Here is an 18,531-nt window from a genome sequence, read left to right on the forward strand (position 1 = left end):
CACCTTCTCATTTAAAGATTTTTCTGTATTTTCAGGACTATGAAAATTGTACATTCACACTGAAGGCATCAAAACTATGAATTAACACATGTGGAATTATATACTTAACAAAAAAGGTGTGAAGCAACTGAAAATATGTCTTATATTCTAGGTTCTTCAAAGTAGCCACCTTTTGCTTTGATGACTGCTTTGCACACTCTTGGCATTCTCTTGATGAGCTTCAAGAGGTAGTCACTGGAAATGGTCTTCCAACAATCTTGAAGGAGTTCCCAGAGATGCTTAGCACTTGTTGGCCCTTTTGCCTTCACTCTGTGGTCCAGCTCACCACAAACCATCTCGATTGGGCTCAGGTCTGCTGACTGTGGAGGCCAGGTCATCTGGCGTAGCACCCTATCACTCTCTTTCTTGGTCAAATAGCCCTTACACAGCCTGGAGGTGTGTTTGGGGTCATTGTCCTGTTGAAAAATAAATGGTCCAACTAAACGTAAACCGGATGGAATAGCATGCCACTGCAAGATGCTGTGGTAGCCATGCCGGTTCAGTATGCCTTCAATTTTGAATAAATCCCCAACAGTGTCACCAGCAAAACACCCCCACACCATCACACCTCCTCCTCCATGCTTCACGGTGGGAACCAGGCATGTAGAGTCCATCCGTTCACCTTCTCTGCGTCGCACAAAGACACGGTGGTTGGAACCAAAGATCTCAAATTTGGACTCATCAGACCAAAGCACAGATTTCCACTTGTGTAATGTCCATATCTTGTGTTCTTTAGCCCAAACAAGTCTCTTCTGCTTGTTGCCTGTCCTTAGCAGTGGTTTCCTAGCAGCTATTTTACCAAGAAGGCCTGCTGCACAAAGTCTCCTCTTAACAGTTGTTGAAGAGATGTGTCTGCTGCTAGAACTCTGTGTGGCATTGACCTGGTCTCTAATCTGAGCTGCTGTTAACCTGCGATTTCTGAGGCTGGTGACTCAGATAAACTTATCCTCAGAAGCAGAGGTGACTCTTGGTCTTCCTTTCCTGGGGCGGTCCTCACATGAGCCAGTTTCTTTGTAGCGCTTGATGGTTTTTGCAACTGCACTTGGGGACACTTTCAAAGTTTGCCCAATTTTTTTGACTGACTGACCTTCATTTCTTAAAGTAATGATGGCCACTCGTTTTTCTTTACTTAGCTGCTTTTTTCTTGCCATAATACAAATTCTAACAGTCTATTCAGTAGGATTATCAGCTGTGTATCCACCAGACTTCTGCACAACACAACTGATGGTCCCAACCCCATTTATAAGGCAAAAAATCCCACTTATTAAACCTGACAGGGCACACCTGTGAAGTGAAAACCATTTCCGGTGACTACCTCTTGAAGCTCATCAAGAGAATGCCAAGAGTGTGCAAAGCAGTCATCAAAGCAAAAGGTGGCTACTTTGAAGAACCTAGAATATAAGACATATTTTCAGTTGTTTCACACTTTTTTGTTAAGTATATAATTCCACATGTGTTAATTCATAGTTTTGATGCCTTCAGTGTGAATGTACAATTTTCAAAGTCATGAAAATACAGAAAAATCTTTAAATGAGAAGGTGTGTCCAAACTTTTGGTCTGTACTGTATGTCCATCCAAAATAGTAAGCCACGGATTACCAATCATAAAGGTTCATAAAGGAAATAAGGATCATCCAGAGCTGCAAGAATGGCATGACGTCTATGGTATGGAGTGCTTTCCAACAACCTTATATTTGAAGGAGACTGGAAGTGATGTCTTTTAGTGCGGCATCCATTCCACCATTTTGGAGAACAATTATATGATGTATAGAATATTGATAGTTACAATTTAAAATCCAGTATGGAGAGCTAAAATAAATATATAGAATCATTAAGGTACGTCAGTGCCAATTAAGAAGTATGCTGACAAAAAAGGTTTGATCAATAGAATCATTAGACCATAAAAAAGCCATCTAATATATTATTGGTCTCTAACAAGGCCTAGCATATAATTGAGCAGAAACTGGTGGGATATTTTGGGAATCAGGAAAGATTAATCCAAATCAATCACAGAACCTTGTTATACAGTATAAAACTAGAAAAAGACAGTGGATCATGTAGTATGGCAAAAAACAGGTGTTTTCTTATTATTCAACTGTATATAAGGATAAATCTGGCCAATGAATCTCCCGATCTTATACCTTCAGTTCAAGATGTTAATTATACAGCTAGGAGAATTTCCATTCATTCCACATTAGTAGCTAAATGAGGATAAGTCCCCCAAATAGTTTCAAAATCTGGCATATGCATCCTGCCTGGCTAGATTCTCTGGCAGTTTCTGAGACAGTTCATGATGAATATGTTGATTTCTGGGTACAAAAAACTGATCACCTAAAACTGTTAGTCACATGAGATGCCTATAAGGCAACAATTAGAATGGTGTTTATTTCTGGTGTTGCTGTGCAGAGACATGTCCTTAAAAATAAGGAGATATCCCTGACCACTGAGCAGGCATATATTGATGACCCCCAGCTCTCATGTAAGTGGCAATGGGCCCAGGCACAGGGAATTACTTATTTTGGCCAAGGAGCAGAGTAGAAAGGAACTGCTGGTGAAGGAGTCTGCCATTTTGAGGTTGGGGATAAAAATGTGAAGTTATTGGCTTATTTGGCTCCTGCTGTGTGACCTCCTGTATCCAATCAGTGTATTGGGAATCTAATTGGTGAACTGCATACTTACCCATATGTGATTAATGGGATTTTTTTTTTATTTCTATCAATATTTGAGCACTTCTAAATGTGACCATATCTCCCAGGTGGTAGACTCCTTTCTATCCAGCCATCCCTATTAGTGCTTGTCCCTTTAGCAATCAGAGGAACTAGATGCCCCGATTAGTGAAGAGGAGGTAGAAGATGCTATTAAAACTCCTGGATCTGATGGTTTGGTAGATGATTGGAACGAGACAAATTGTGATTTGGTTAAACATTATTTGTTTGAGCTCTTTGAGAGAATTTTTTAAGAGAGGGGAGCTTCCTAACTAGGGGGGCGCAGGTAGTGGTCTACTGAAGCCAGGGAAGGACCACATGTCTCCAGGTTCTTAATGTCCTTTTTCGTTATTGAACATAGATATTTTAATTATAGCTAAAATTTTTGCTTTAAGATTGAGTCAGGTTCTGTCATGATTAATACACCCTGACAAAATTGAATTAATTCCAGGTAGATTGACAGACATGAACATTCAACAGTTATTCTTAACCCCTTTACCCCCCAAGGTGGTTTGCACGTTAATGACCAGGCCAATTTTTACAATTTTTACAATTCTGACCACTGCCACTTTATGAGGTAATTACTCTGGAACACTTCAACGGATCCCCCTGATTCTGACATTGTTTTTTCGTGACATATTGTACTTCATGATTGTGGTAAAATTTCTTCGATATCACTGTTTATTTGTGAAAAAAAAACAGAAATTCAGCAAAAATTTAGAAAATTTCACAATTTTCAAACTTTGAATTTTCATGCTCTTAAATCAGAGAGATATGTCACACAAAATAGTTAATAAATAACATTTCCCACAGGTCTACTTTACATCAGCACAATTTTGGAACCAGAAGTCATAAGTTACTTACCACCAAGGACAGGAAACCTACAGGCTTAAAAGGGGCGGCCCTCTCTTCTCACCTCAGTTTGGATTACAGAGCATTGAGAGGACCACCAGGTTAGTAGACATAGCAAAACATGATAAACCAACATTTCTATAACTCACCAACTTAAGAGTGAAAATTAATAAACAAGGAGTGCTCCCACCAATGTGAAGGGAGGGAATATAAGGGTGCTGTCATGGTCTCTGAAAAATCCCGTTACCGGTAAATAACTTATGACTTTATCGGTCGACCATGACAGCACCACCAGAGAATTACAGAGATGAAGAAGTTTAGGGAGGGACTACAGCTTGGATCACCCTTCCCCCGAAAGTGAGATCAGACGAAACACCTGAATCCAGTCTATAGTGCCTATAGAATGTAGACGGAGAAGACCAGGGAGCAGCTTTACATACGTCTTCTATCGAGACACCCGTCTTCTCCGCCCAGGAGGAAGTCACTGCCCGGGTGGAGTGAGCCTTCAATTCTTGTGGTATTTCCTCACCGCTGGATGTATAAGCTAGGGAAATAGCCTCCCTGATCCATCTAGCTTTGGTGGACTTTGTGGACTTTGTGACTTTAGAGCCTTTCCTAACACCTTGGTAGGATATAAATAACGAACTATCTTTTCTAAACTCTTTGATGACCAAGAGGTACCTAATTACACATCTCCATACATCTAGTGTATGAAACTCTTCTTCTTTCCGGTTACCCGGATTAGGGCAAAAGAAGGGTAGGACTACTTCTTGGAGTCTGTGAAAACGGGTAGCTACTTTAGGGAGATAGGCGGGATCAGGTTTAAGAATTATTTTATCATCCAGGATCTCAGTGAAGGGCAAGGCTGAAGACAGGGCGTGAATATCACTAACTCTCCTAGCAGATGTTAAAGCTATCAGAAGTGCTGTTTTAAAGGAGAGGGACTTAAGAGTGGCTAACTCTATTGGCTCAAAGGGTGGACCAGTTAAGGCTTTAAGAACCAAATTTAGATCCCAGGGTACCAATTTGCTTTTGACAATGGGCCTGGACCTAAAGGCCACGTTAATGAAACGAGAAATCCAATAATTACTCGCCAGATCACAGCTATATAAGGCACCTAAGGCACCTAAGGCAGACACCTGAACCTTCAGGGTGCTAGTGGCTAGCCCTAACTCAAGACCTTTTTGCAGAAATTCTAGAATTTTACTTATTGGAGCCTCCTCACCGACTCTTCCAGGTTCTCGCATAAATTCTGGTTGTAATAGGGTTACGGCTACACATTAAGGTTGTCACTAAGCCTTGGGAGAATCCCTTTTTTCTTAATAGCTCCCCTTCAAGTTCCATACCATCAAGTGGAGGCCAGACACTTGAGGATGCACTATAGGACCCTGGAAGAGGAGATCCGGAACTTCTGGTAGAACCCAAGGATCTGACACAGACATGCTCCTGAGGCATGAGAACCAGGGCCTCCTGGGCCAAAAGGGTGAGACCAGCAGAACTCTCTCCTTGCCCACCCTGATCTTCCTGATAACCATAGGAAGAAGGGTTATCGGGGGAAAGGCATAGGCTAGACTGAACCCCCAAGGTATCTGGAGAGCGTCTACTGCCAGGGGTTTTTCTTTGAGATCCAGGGAACAGAAGAGCTGAGTTTTCCGATTTAACACTAGAACTACTGATGGAGTCATTTTGACTCCTTTCGTTTTTTATTTCTCTTCTGTGACTACATTTTTCAGAATTCCGGCTTGAAACTCGGTGACTTTTCCTCAAATATGATGTGAAAAAAGATTTTGTGAGAATAAATAATTTTGGTGAAAAATTTGCGCGTTTTTTTCAAAATTTACCAAGAACTACTGAAGGGAGTCATTTTGACTCCCTACTATATTTTGAGGTCCTTTTGTCACTAAATGTTGCTATAAAGTTTTGTGCATAATTTTTTCACTCTGTCTTATTTACCCTGATGTTCATATAGATGTAGTTCAATTTACATGTCAACTTTTCACATTTTCCTTGTGTTTTACCTGCTTGTATTACTGTGTAATGCTGAACAAAATAGCTTGTTTACTCTAGGCTCTTATCTTATGCTAATGAAGGGTGGTGTTTTTCTAAGGTCCTAGCAGGAGACAGTATTCTGGATAGTAACTTTACTTTCAGTTCAGCTGAAGAGACAAAGAGAACAGACGCAGACATACAAGCTCTGAAGACTCATACAGGTATGAATTGTTATGAAATAGTTTAGCTGTCTGTCAACTGATTCAGCCCACCTACTTTTGAAGGTGGCAGAACAGTTATTATTTCTTTTAGTTTTCATTTCATTTCTATTTTTCAGCAGGGAACTATATAGAATTATGGAATTTGTGAGGAATATGGAGAGAAGACGTTTGATAAAGCCTCAGGATATTCTGGCTACTTTGCAATCCATACCGGAGGATGAATCGGAATCCGAATTGCAGGAACATGTATTTGATTCTGACAGTGATGAAGATTTCATTCCTCAGAACATATCAAGTGAATCTGAAGACTCAGAAGGAACAAATCCAGAAGGTAAGTAGTTATGTGTATTTATTTGTTCTTCCACACACTGAGTTAGGGCCTGTGCACACTAGCAGAATTCTGGCTGAATAGCCATCTGGATATTCTTGCCGCAATACAGGCCGTACCTGCCCGCTCATGCCTAAAGCTCCGCTCCGAACCCCGGGCTGGAGCCGCTGTCAGGGACAGAGCAGCGCTTGCTTACGCGCGAGCACGGCTCCGTCCCAGACAGCGGCTCCAGCCCGGGGTTCGGAGCGGAGCTTCAGGTATGAAACTCCGCTCTGTACCTGAGCGGGCAGGTACGGGCCGGATTGTGGTGAGAATATCCGGTCGGATATTCCGCCGCTAATCCAGCCAGTGTGCACGGACCCTTACAAAACAAAAATTCTAAATATTCATCAACTTTTTTCCAGATATTCCAAGCACATCAACTGGGGATCGGGCTCATGCAGTTATGTTGCCTCGTGACCATCCTCCTGGTCGTGGACAGAAAAAATCAGCAAAACGTCCCAGAAATGAAAGAACAACAGATAACGATGGCGGCGAAGGTAATGCAACAACAAACACCAGAGAAGGCGAATCTGAAGGAATACTAGTTTCAGCGGATGGTATTCAATGGAAACCTGTTGAAATTGGAGAACACTTGCCTGGTAGGCGTGACAGCCAAAATATTCTTCGAGAAGCACCTGGCCCTACAGGATACGCCAGAAGAAATATCATTATCGATAGTCCTTTGAGCGCATGGCGTTTATTTTTTGATTCATATATATTGACACATATAAAGAACTGTACGCTTGCAGAAGCATGCAGGAACAATAATTTACAGTTTACTCTATCTGATGAGGAGCTAGATGCATTCATTGCGATATTCTATGCTCGTGGAATATTTGGCACGAACCGTCACTCGATTAGCAGTATTTGGTGTAATGACTGGGGAATACCGTTTTGCAAAGCGACAATGTCTAGGGACCGCTTTGTTGAAATTATGAGGTTTCTCAGATTTGATGAGAAATCTACTCGATCGGAGAGATTGCAAACGGACAAGTTTGCTCTATTTTCTACTGTGTGGGACAGGTTTATTGAAAATTATATTGCGTGTTACAAACCTGGCCCATACATAACGGTGGATGAGCAACTTTTCCCAAGCAAAACTAGGTGTCCATTCACGCAGTACATGCCTTCCAAACCAGATAAATATGGCCACAAATATTGGCTAGCTGTTGATAAGAGGAGCAAATATCTGGCAAATGGCTTCCCTTATCTAGGCAAAGATGACACACGCCGTGCTGAGGACCGTTTAGCTGACCATGTGGTAATGAAGTTATTGGACCCGTTTTTGAAAAAAGGTCGCAATGTTACAACCGATAATTATTTTACTTCAGTAAAATTAGCTAAACAGCTAAAAAGCAAAGGAACAACCATCGTGGGAACACTGAACAAGATAAGGCGAGAAGTGCCTAAAGAAATAAAATCCATGAAAGAGGAATTGTACAACACTAAAGTGTTTAGAAATGAAGACAATTTTACACTTACAGTATATCAAGGAAAGCCCAACAAAAATGTTGTCATTTTGAGTTCCGTCCATCCAGATGTTGTTGTTGCGTCTGATTCCGCTAAAAAAACTCCAGAAACGGTAAAGTTTTACAATGAAACAAAATATGGAGTAGATGTAGTGGATCAGATGGCACGAAAATATACCACACGAACATGCACAAGGAGATGGCCTGTTCATGCATTTGAAAATGCCTTAGACTTTGCGGGTATAAATGCATGGATAATATTCAAGGAGATTACCCACCAAAAAATGTCACGCAAGGCATTTTTGCAAACGCTTGTGAGAGAGTTGAGTGGTCCTTATGTCACAGATAGGGAAAAGGGTTCCACGTCCCAAGTTTCTACATGCTCAGAAGTGATGGTTCAAACAAAATTTTGCCAGATCAAAGAAAAGTGCAAGAAAAATAGATCTGTCGGAAATTGTAAGACTTGTGGTAAGTCTTTGTGTGGGCAATGTACTGCCATAAATCAAAGGCAATGCCTAAAATGCGAAACACCAAATGTTTAGAAGGTGAATTCTGCGCCATATTTTCATTTTTATGCTCCTCCACCTACATTTTCTCTGCTTTTTGTTCTTCAGTTGTTGTTTATATGTGTGCACTTGAATAAAAAAAAATGTTTGAAAAACGTCTATTATAATTATTGTTATTTTCTGTAGAAAAATAAGAAAAGCAGAAAAAAAACAATCAAAAGCATTACTGTTGGATCTCACAATAATAATACATTACAAAAAATATAATTATTAATAAATAACCACAAATGAAACTCTAAAAATAAACGAAAACAAGCAAGGAGTCAAAATGACTCCTTTCGGTAGTTCTAGGCGGGGTCACGAGTCCAGTAGTCCTAGTGTTAACTTTGTAGCAAACAAGTCCACTACTGGAGGTCCCCATCTTTGGACAATTTGGGAGAAAATGTTCTGATTTAGCTCCCATTCCCCATGTCTCAGGGTATAGCGGCTTAAGTAGTCTGCCCTTGAATTTTCTTTTCCCTTTATATGAACGGCTGTTAGGGAATGAAGATGGCATTCCGAGACCTGAAAGAGATGATCCGCTACGCTCATCAGAGATCTTGATCATGTACCCCCTTGGTGGTTCACGTAAGCTACTGCGATTTTATTATCAGAGAAAACTTTTACATCACGATTTTGAAGAAAAACTAGAAAATAATTGACTGCCCTGTCTATCGCTAGCAACTCTTTAGCGTTGGAGGAGAGACTATTTTCTGCATTAGACCATGACCCCTGGGTTACCATATCTCCCAGATGGGCCCTCCACCCACTGGAACTGGCATCGGTAGTAATTGTTCGGGTTGTTTTAAAAACCCAGGGGACCCCTCTGGATAAGTTCACTTCATTATCCCACCACTGTAAGGATTCAACTGACCGGGAAGACAAGGAAAACCTCCCCTCCAAGCGCCCCTTCAACATAACTTCATTATGCAGTACATCCCATTGTAAAACCCTGGAGTGATATTGAGCCAATAGAACCCCAGGAAGGCAATATGTCAGGGTACCTAACAGGGACATCGCAGCTCTCAGGGACATGACTGGGTTTGACACTGCCCTTCTTACTTGATCCCTGATCCTTAGTTTTTTGGCTTCAGGGAGGTAACATGTCTGAGAATCTGAATCCAGCATAACTCCTAAGAATTGCTGAACTTTTGTGGCCGGTAAACTAGATTTATTTAAATTGAGGACCCAGCCCAGATTCTCTATGATGGAGATCACTATTTTTAGAAGCTTACTACATTGAAGGGCCGAGTTACCAGCTATCAGGAAATCATCCAGATAAGGAATAATTAATATGTCATGCTCTCTAACATGAGCCATTACCTCTGCCACGATTTTGGTAAATACCCGGGGGGGCTATGGCTAAACTGAATGGCAGGGCCCTATATTGAAAGTGCTTGATGACCCCATCTATAACCACGGCCACTCTAAGATATTTCTGGTAATCTGAATGGATAGGTACATTGTAATAGGCATCTTTCAAATCCAAAACTACCATGTAACAATCTGGAAACAGCAATTTAATTGTTGACCTTATCGATTCCATTTTGAAGGTGGGGATTATCAGGAATTTATTCAGGGCTTTTAAATTTATAATACAGTGGTGGCCAAAAGTATTGGCACCCCTGCAATTCTGTCAGATAATACTCAGTTTCTTCCTGAAAATGATTGCAATCACAAATTCTTTGGTATTATTATCTTCATTTAATTTGCTTGCAAGGAAAAAACACAAAAGAGAATGAAGCAAAAATCAAACCATTGATCATTTCACACAAAACTCCAAAAATGGGCCAGACAAAAGTATTGGCACCCTCAGCCTAATACTTGGTTGCACAACCTTTAGCCAAAATAACTGCGAACAACCGCTTCCGGTAACCATCAATGAGTTTCTTACAATGCTCTGCTGGAATTGTAGACCATTCTTCTTTGGCAAACTGCTCCAGGTCCCTGATATTTGAAGGGTGCCTTCTCCAAACTGCCATTTTGAGATCTCTCCACAGGTGTTCTATGGGATTCAGGTCTGGACTCATTGCTGGCCACCTTAGAAGTCTCCAGTGTTTTCTCTCAAACCATTTTATAATGCTTTTGGAAGTGTGTTTTGGGTCATTGTCCTGCTGGAAGACCCATGACCTCTGAGGGAGACCCAGCTTTCTCACACTGGGCCCTACATTATGCTGCAAAATTTGTTGGTAGTCTTCAGACTTCATAATGCCATGCACACAGTCAAGCAGTCCAGTGCCAGAGGCAGCAAAGCAACCCCAAAACATCAGGGAACCTCCGCCATGTTTGACTGTAGGGACCGTGTTCTTTTCTTTGAATGCCTATTTTTTTTTCCTGTACACTCTATGTTGATGCTTTTTCCCAAAAAGCTCTACTTTTGTCTCATCTGACCAGAGAACATTCTTCCAAAACGTTTTAGGCTTTCTCAGGCAAGTTTTGGCAAACTCCAGCCTGGCTTTTTTATGTCTCGGGATAAGAAGTGGGGTCTTCCTGGGTATCCTACCATATAGTCCCTTTTCATTCAGACGCCGACGGATAGTACGGGTTGACACTGTTGTACCCTCGGACTGCAGGGCAGCTTGAACTTGTTTGGATGTTAGTCGAGGTTCTTTATCCACCATCCGCACAATCTTGCATTGAAATCTCTCGTCAATTTTTCTTTTCCGTCCACATCTAGGGAGGTTAACTACAGTGCCATGGGCTTTAAACTTCTTGATGACACTGCGCACGGAAGACACAGGAACATTCAGGTCTTTGGAGATGGACTTGTAGCCTTGAGATTGCTCATGCTTCCTCACAATTTGGTTTCTCAAGTCCTCAGACAGTTCTTTGGTCTTCTTTCTTTTCTCCATGCTCAATGTGGTACACACAAGGACACGGGACAGAGGTTGAGTCAACTTTAATCCATGTTAACTGGCTGCAAGTGTGATTTAGTTATTGCCAACACCTGTTAGGTGCCACAGGTAAGTTACAGGTGCTGTTAATTACACGAATTAGAGAAGCATCACATGATTTTTCAAACAGTGTCAATACTTTTGTCCACCCCCTTTTTTAGGTTTGGTGTGGAATTATATCCAATTTGGCTTTAGGACAATTCTTTTTGTGTTTTCTTCATTGAAGACAAATTAAATGAAGATAATAATACCAAAGAATTTGTGATTGCAATCATTTACAGGAAGAAACTGAGTATTATCTGACAGAATTGCAGGGGTGCCAATACTTTTGGCCACCACTGTACACCTGAAAGAACCGTCCGGCTTAGAGACCAGAAAGAGAGGGGAGTTAAATCCCAACCCCCTTTCGGACGCCGGGACCTCCACCAGGACTGCTTTTTGAACAAGGTCCAGTACTTCTTCCTGAAGAGCAGGTTGTTCTGATATAGAGGAACGGACCGGGTTCAAGATAAACCTTCCACGAGGAACTGCTTTGATCTGGAATCTCAGACCCGAACCTATGAGATTAAGGATCCAGTTACTGGCTGAAATCTTTGTTCAGGCAGGTAAGAAGCCCATCAGCCTCCCCCCTACCTGGACTACGAGTCTTTGACTCAATTTCTGGGGCTCCTGAGTGGAAGAATACTTACTGAACAGAAGACCTCTACCTTTTGGTTTACGGTCTTCCCATTTATCCTGGTCTCTCTGTGGCCTTTTACGCACAAATCTTCTCCTGCGAAAAGACTGCTTATAGGCAGGCATGGACAGGCTAGGGAAACCTTTCTTCCTATTGCTTGCTTTGTCTAGGATTTCATCCAGGACTGGACCGAAGAGATGTTCCCCTTCGCAAGGTATAGCACAGAGTCTAGTTCTAGCCTGGATGTCACCCGGCCAACACTTGAGCCACAGGGCCCTGCAAGCTGTATTATACATGGCGGCCGTTCTAGCAGCTAACTTAACAGAGTCCGCAGAAGCATCCGCAAGGAAGGCTGCTGCCCCCTACATGAGTGGGATACTAGACAAGATCTCTTTCCTGGATGTGTTGTTTTCTAAATGCGATTCCAGCTGATCTAGCCATATCATCAAAGACCTAGCTGTGCAAGTGGCAGCAATTGCATTTTTTAAAGCCCCAGTGGTTGTCTCCCAGGTGCCTTTGAGAAACACATCCGCATTTCTGTCCAGAGGATCTTTAAGGGCCGCCATATCATCAAAGGGGAGAGATGACTTTTTAGAAGCTTTAGTTATCGCTGCGTCTAGTTTGGGAGCCTTCTCCCAGAAGGAGGAGGCCGAGTCCTCAAAGGGGTACTTTCTTTTAAAGAATGGGGGGAGAGAACCCTTTATTTCTGGCTTTTGCCACTGTCTATGGATTAGACCCTGAAGTTTATCATTAAACAGGAAACATTTTCTCTTCCTCTGCCCCAGTCCTCTGAACATGATGTCTTGGACTGACTTCCCTGGTCTGAGGTCCGTAATGCCCATGGTTGAGCGGACCGCTTTAACCAACCCATCAACTTCATTTAATGGAAAGCAGTGCTGGCCTGAACCACCATCCGAAGATGAGGAAGATGAAGAAGATGAATCGTCAGAGTCCACCTCCTCGGCTGATGATAGGGAATAATCAGGAGTTGGGGAGACCTCATGGTTAGCTTCCTTCCTCTTAGACTTTTTAGAGAGGAGTTTGCTCACCTCTGATTTAATTAGGGTTTTTAAGCCTGAGGCGAAACTAGGGGTCTCATCCGCCAAAGTTTGGTTTATGCAGGACTGGCACAGTCTTTTAGAATATGAGTCCGCCAATAGGGCCTTGCATAACACACATTGCTTGTGTTTGGTTTTGGAGGTACACTTCTTCTCCTAAACGAATAAAAAGAAGGGACACCTTATTACCCAAGTGAACTTTCTTGAACATCATTTACCCAGAGCTCAAATAGCCGGTACCGGTTTAGCTGGAGGACCTTTCTCAGCCGGGGTATCGTCCCTAGGGGCTGCAGATTCGTCTGTCTTGTTAGAGTCATGATGGCCGGACCGGGTTCGTCTACCTGCAGTCTGAGAATTGCTGGTGACTCGAGGGAGTCGCGTCTTCGGGGGCTCCCCAGGCGACCGCTGAGATGGAGAAAGCGGCGACCGCTGGATTTGCTGCTGCTCGTCTTCAGAATCCATTAACAATAGAGTTATGAAGTAGCTGGGAAGCTTAGAGCAGCGATATCTGGACGCTTAAATAGGAGCGTCTACTTCCCTTTAATTTCCCCTCTTTTTTTTTTATGTTGCCATCTGCTGGTTGGAGGGGAGAATGCAGCACTCACGCGGCGTCTGCAGGCATGTGGAACGGACGTCTTGTCTGGTCACATGACTGCCCGGCATCAGGCCCCGCCCCCAGCCTAGTAAAAGACCGGAAGCATGCGGCGCTGGTCATAGAGGAGCAGCTTCTGTAATCGGCGCTTTCTCCCTCCAGCTGCCTGCTGCAGCTAGCGTTCATCTGCTGCTAAGGGCACCGCTCCCCCAGCTTCCTTCGCGCAGGTCTGGGGCCTGCCAACCCCAGACAGGGGCACAGCCCCCCAATGCTGTGCCCACCTCAGAGTTGGGGCTGCCGTCCCCAGATAGGGGCGCAGCCTCTGTCATCACGATCCATCTGGCTGGAGCTGCCACCCCAGACAGGGGCGCAGCTCCCACAGCCCAGGGCACAGGACGGTACTGGAGCTGCTGATCCCAGACAGGGGCGCAGCTTGACAGCACGCTTCTTCCGGACATCTTCACAGGTAAGCCTGTCAGATGTTCCCTCCATCAAGGATGGGAAACCAAACTGTGGCGAGAAGAGAGGGCTGCCCCTTTTAAGCCTGTAGGTTTCCTGTCCTTGGTGGGCGGATCCCCTCTCTCGTAGTGCTGTCATGGTCGACCGATACATTTTATTTGTTAGGGAGCTATAAGGGTTAAAAGTTGACCAGCGATTTCTCATTTTTACAACAAAATTTACAAAATAATTTTTTTTAGGGACCACATCACATTTGAATTGACTTTGAGGGGCCTTTATGACAGAAAATACCCAAAAGTGACACCATTCTAAAAACTGCACCCCTCAAGGTGCTCAAAACCACATTCAAGAAGTTTATTAACCCTTCACATGCTTCACACCAATTAATTGAATGTGAAAGGAAAAAATTTAACTTTTTTTCACTAAAATTTTACTTTAGACCCCAATTTTTTATTTTCACAACAATACCAGGAGAAATTGGACCCTGAAAGTTGTTGTGCAATTTCTCCTGAGTGCGCTGATACCTCATATGTGGGGGAAAGCCATTGTTTGGGCGCACGGCAGGGCTCAGAAGGGAAGGAGCGCCAATTGATGCTTTCAATGCTGAAAAACTCGCTGGAATTGACAGAGGACCCCATGTCGTGTTTGTAGAGCCCCTGATGTGCCTAAACAGTGGAAATCCCCCACAAGTTACACCATTTTGGAAACTAGACCCCTCAGGGAACTTATTTAGATGTGTGGTGAGCACTTTGAACACCCAAGTGTTTTGCAAAGGTTTATGATGTAGAGCCGTGAAAAAAAAAAACATTTTTTTCCACAAAAACAATATTTTGGCCGCAATATTTTTATTTTCACGAGGGTACTAAGAGAAATTGGACCCCAAAAGTTGTTGTGCAATTTCTCCTGAGTACGCTGATACTCCATGTATTGGAGAAATCTACTGTTTGGGCGCATGTCAGAAAATGCCCTACAAGTGCCCCCTTTTTGGAACTGATACCCGATTTGTGAATTTCATAATGTAGTGTTATACGTCAATTGGGTAGGACAACCTGACGAACACTACACAACTGACGTAAGACAACCTGACGAACACTACGTCAGTTGTGTAGTGTTCATCAGGTTGTCATACGTCAGAAATTAATTTAGTAGTCAATGGAAGTATGGTACCTTTTGAAGCAGTCTTTCATGCATAGGCCAGGTTTGTCGGGGCAGGTGTCACATTGATAAATGGTGTCCTTACGTATTCCCCTTAACACACTTGGCACTTCTTTTGTGACATACCTTTTTTTCCGCTGTGAGGGATCTGCCTCGGGAAATGCTGGCCCGATACAATTCAAGGTCTTTCAGTTCCAGAAGTACTGGGGCCCGCTCCGTCACCACTGCCAATATCAGGGCCTTGATAACTGTCTCCTTAAAGTGAAGATACGACGTAGAAGTCTTGCCTGCACATTGTAACAGAAGGAAAACGTTGTGCATTGCCATCTGTACAATTTTCACTGCCAGCTTCTTATACCATACCTTGGCCTTTCTCAAAGCACTGTATGGCTGGAGGACTTGATCAGAGAGATCAACTCCCACCATGTACTTGTTGTACCCCACTACACAGTCTGGTTTGACTACCTGTGTAGTGGAACCTCGTACAGTGCTGAGGGGGCTGCCATCACCATGTATGGTGGTCAAGAGAAGGACATCCCTCTTGTCCTTGTACTTGGCCACCAACAGGTGGTCGCTACATAGGGCTCTGCTGTCACCCCTTCTGAGCAGCTGCCCAATTAGCGTATTTGGGAGGCCTCTCTGATTTTTGCAGATAGTACCGTAGGCTGCGGTACGTCGTGAAGAGAGGGACTTGAAGAGAGGGACCCTGGTATAAAAGTTATCCACGTTCAAGTGATAACCTTTATCCACCAGTGGGTGCACCAAGTCCCATACACTCCCAGAACAGGGGGGGAATTCAGGGGGCTCAATCCGGGAGTCCTTCCATTCAAAAACTCTAAACTTGTGAGTGTACCCTGAGGTACTGTCACAAAGTTTATACAGCTTGATCCCGTACCTGGCCCTCTTACTGGACAGGTACTGCCAGAATCCCAGCCGCCCCTTAAAATGAACTAGGAACTCATCCACACAGATGTCCCTTTGGGGCACATACACTTCAGCAAACTTGTTGTTGAAGTGCTCGATGCAGGACACCTTGCATTATTGTTGCAATGCAAGAACTTATGGATGGCCTCAAAGCGTCTCCGGATCATGACCATTCGGAACACTGGAGTGTTATACAAAACGTCAACACTGCAGTATTGCCGAACTTCTGGCTTATTCAGGATCCCCATATGAAAGACCAGGCCCCAAAACTTCATAAATTCTTCTGCGTCTACAGGAGACCAGTTAGTAAATGATGAAGAGGGGTTTTGTTCCAAAAATTGATGAGCATATAAATTAGTTTGACCCACCATGAGGTTTACGAAATCCTCAGAGAAAAAGACTTTGAAAAAGTCTATTTCTGGGAGGCCGGTGGTGTCAAACTTGATTCCTGATTAAGCCACGAAATCAGGAATCAGTGGCTTATAATTTTCAGGGGGCGAGGTCCATATGGGGTCAGTAGTGGGGGGGCGCTGGTTCATCTTCTCTTCTGGGGCGACTGCGTGGCAGTCCAGCAGCACCTGAGGAGGAGGAGGAAGAAGAGGAGGAAGAGGAGAACGACGAGGAGTTGGGAAAATAAAGAAATGTGGGATCCTCGGCCTCGCTGTCAGTGTCGGAGGCAAGAAAAGCGTATACCTCCTCTGCTGAATAGCGAGTTTGGGATGAGCGGGACATTTTTTTTCTTATGTACAGTACAGACCAAAAGTTTGGACACACCTTCTCATTTAAAGATTTTTCTGTATTTTCCTGACTATGAAAATTGTACATTCACACTGAAGGCATCAAAACTATGAATTAACACATGTGGAATTATATACCTAACAAAAAAGTATGAAACAACTGAAAATATGTCTTATATTCTAGGTTCTTCAAAGTAGCCACCTTTTGCTTTGATGACTGCTTTGCACACACTTAGCATTCTCTTGATCTCTTGAGCTTCAAGAGGTAGTCACCGGAAATGATTTTCACTTCACAGGTGTGCCCTGTCAGGTTTAATAAGTGGGATTTCTTGCCTTATAAATGGGGTTGGGACCATCAGTTGTGTTGTGCAGAAGTCTGGTGGATACACAGCTGATAGTCCTACTGAGTAGACTGTTAGAATTTGTATTATGGCAAGAAAAAAGCAGCTAAGTAAAGAAAAACGAGTGGCCATCATTACTTTAAGAAATGAAGGTCAGTCAGTGGGAAAAATTGGGAAAACTTTGAAAGTGTCCCCAAGTGCAGTTGCAAAAACCATCAAGCGCTACAAAGAAACTGGCTCACATGAGAACCGCCCCAGGAAAGGAAGACCAAGAGTCACCTCTGCTTCTGAGGATAAGTTTATCCGAGTCACCAGCCTCAGAAATCGCAGGTTAACAGCAGCTCAGATTAGAGACCAGGTCAATGCCACACCGAGTTCTAGCAGCAGACAAATTTCTACAACAACTGTTAAGAGGAGACTTTGTGCAGCAGGCCTTCATGGTAAAATAGCTGCTAGGAAACCACTGCTAAGGACAAGCAACAAGCAGAAGAGACTTTTTTGGGCTAAGGAACACAAGGAATGGACATTAGACCAGTGGAAATCTGTGCTTTGGTGTCATGAGTCCAAATTTGAGATCTTTGGTTCCAACCACCGTGTCTTTGTGCGAAGCAGAAAAGGTGAACGGATGGACTCTACATGCCTGGTTCCCACCGTGAAGCATGGAGGAGGAGGTGTGATGGTGTGGGGGTGCTTTGCTGGTGACACTGTTGGGGATTTATTTAAAATTGAAGGCATACTGAACCAGCATGGCTACCATAGCATCTTGCAGTGGCATGCTATTCCATCCGGTTTGCGTTTAGTTGGACCAGCATTTATTTTTCAACAGGACAATGACCCCAAACACACCTCCAGGCTGTGTAAGTGCTATTTCACCAAGAAGGAGAGTGATGGGGTGCTATGCCAGATGACCCGGCCTCCACAGTCACCAGACCTGAACCCAATCGAGATGGTTTGGGGTGAGCTGGACCGCAGAGTGAAGGCAAAAGGGCCAACAAGTGCTAAGCATCTCTGGGAACTCCTTCAAGATTGTTGGAAGACCATTTCTGGTGACTACCTCTTGAAGCTCATCAAGAGAATGCCAAGAGTGTGCAAAGCAGTCATCGAAGCAAAAGGTGGCTACTTTGAGGAACCAAGACTATAAGACACATTTTCAGTTGTTTCACACTTTTTTGTTAAGTATATAATTCCACATGTGTTAATTCATAGGTTTGATGCCTTCAGTGTGAATGTACAATTTTCATAGTCATGAAAATACAGAAAAATCTTTAAATGAGAAGGTGTGTCCAAACTTTTGGTCTGTACTGTATGTGGTGTCAGTACTTTATTTAGAGTGTGTGTGTGTCAGTGTGCTTGGTGTGAACTTTTTTTTTCTGAAAAAAAAGGAGAAAAAAAGGAACTACTGTAGGTGGTGCAAACAGCGAGCACGAGTGCAGATCGGTGAACTATGTCACCAATCAACTCTCGGCAGCTGCTGGGTGTGCGCGCGGATGTGGTGCAAAGGTGTGC

General features: G+C 43.4%; 1 protein-coding gene across 4 annotated transcripts in view; it reads right to left on the reverse strand.

Moving 5' to 3' along the window:
• The window catches only part of LOC141166076 (uncharacterized), a 372,610-nt gene that overhangs the window by 88,693 nt on the left and 265,386 nt on the right, over positions 1–18,531 (reverse strand). The gene's annotated exons all lie outside the window — the stretch shown is intronic.

Source organism: Phyllobates terribilis, unplaced genomic scaffold (assembly GCF_046119375.1).
Source record: "Phyllobates terribilis strain yellow unplaced genomic scaffold, ASM4611937v1 Scaffold_1__5_contigs__length_1240528914, whole genome shotgun sequence".
Lineage (NCBI taxonomy): Eukaryota > Metazoa > Chordata > Amphibia > Anura > Dendrobatidae > Phyllobates > Phyllobates terribilis.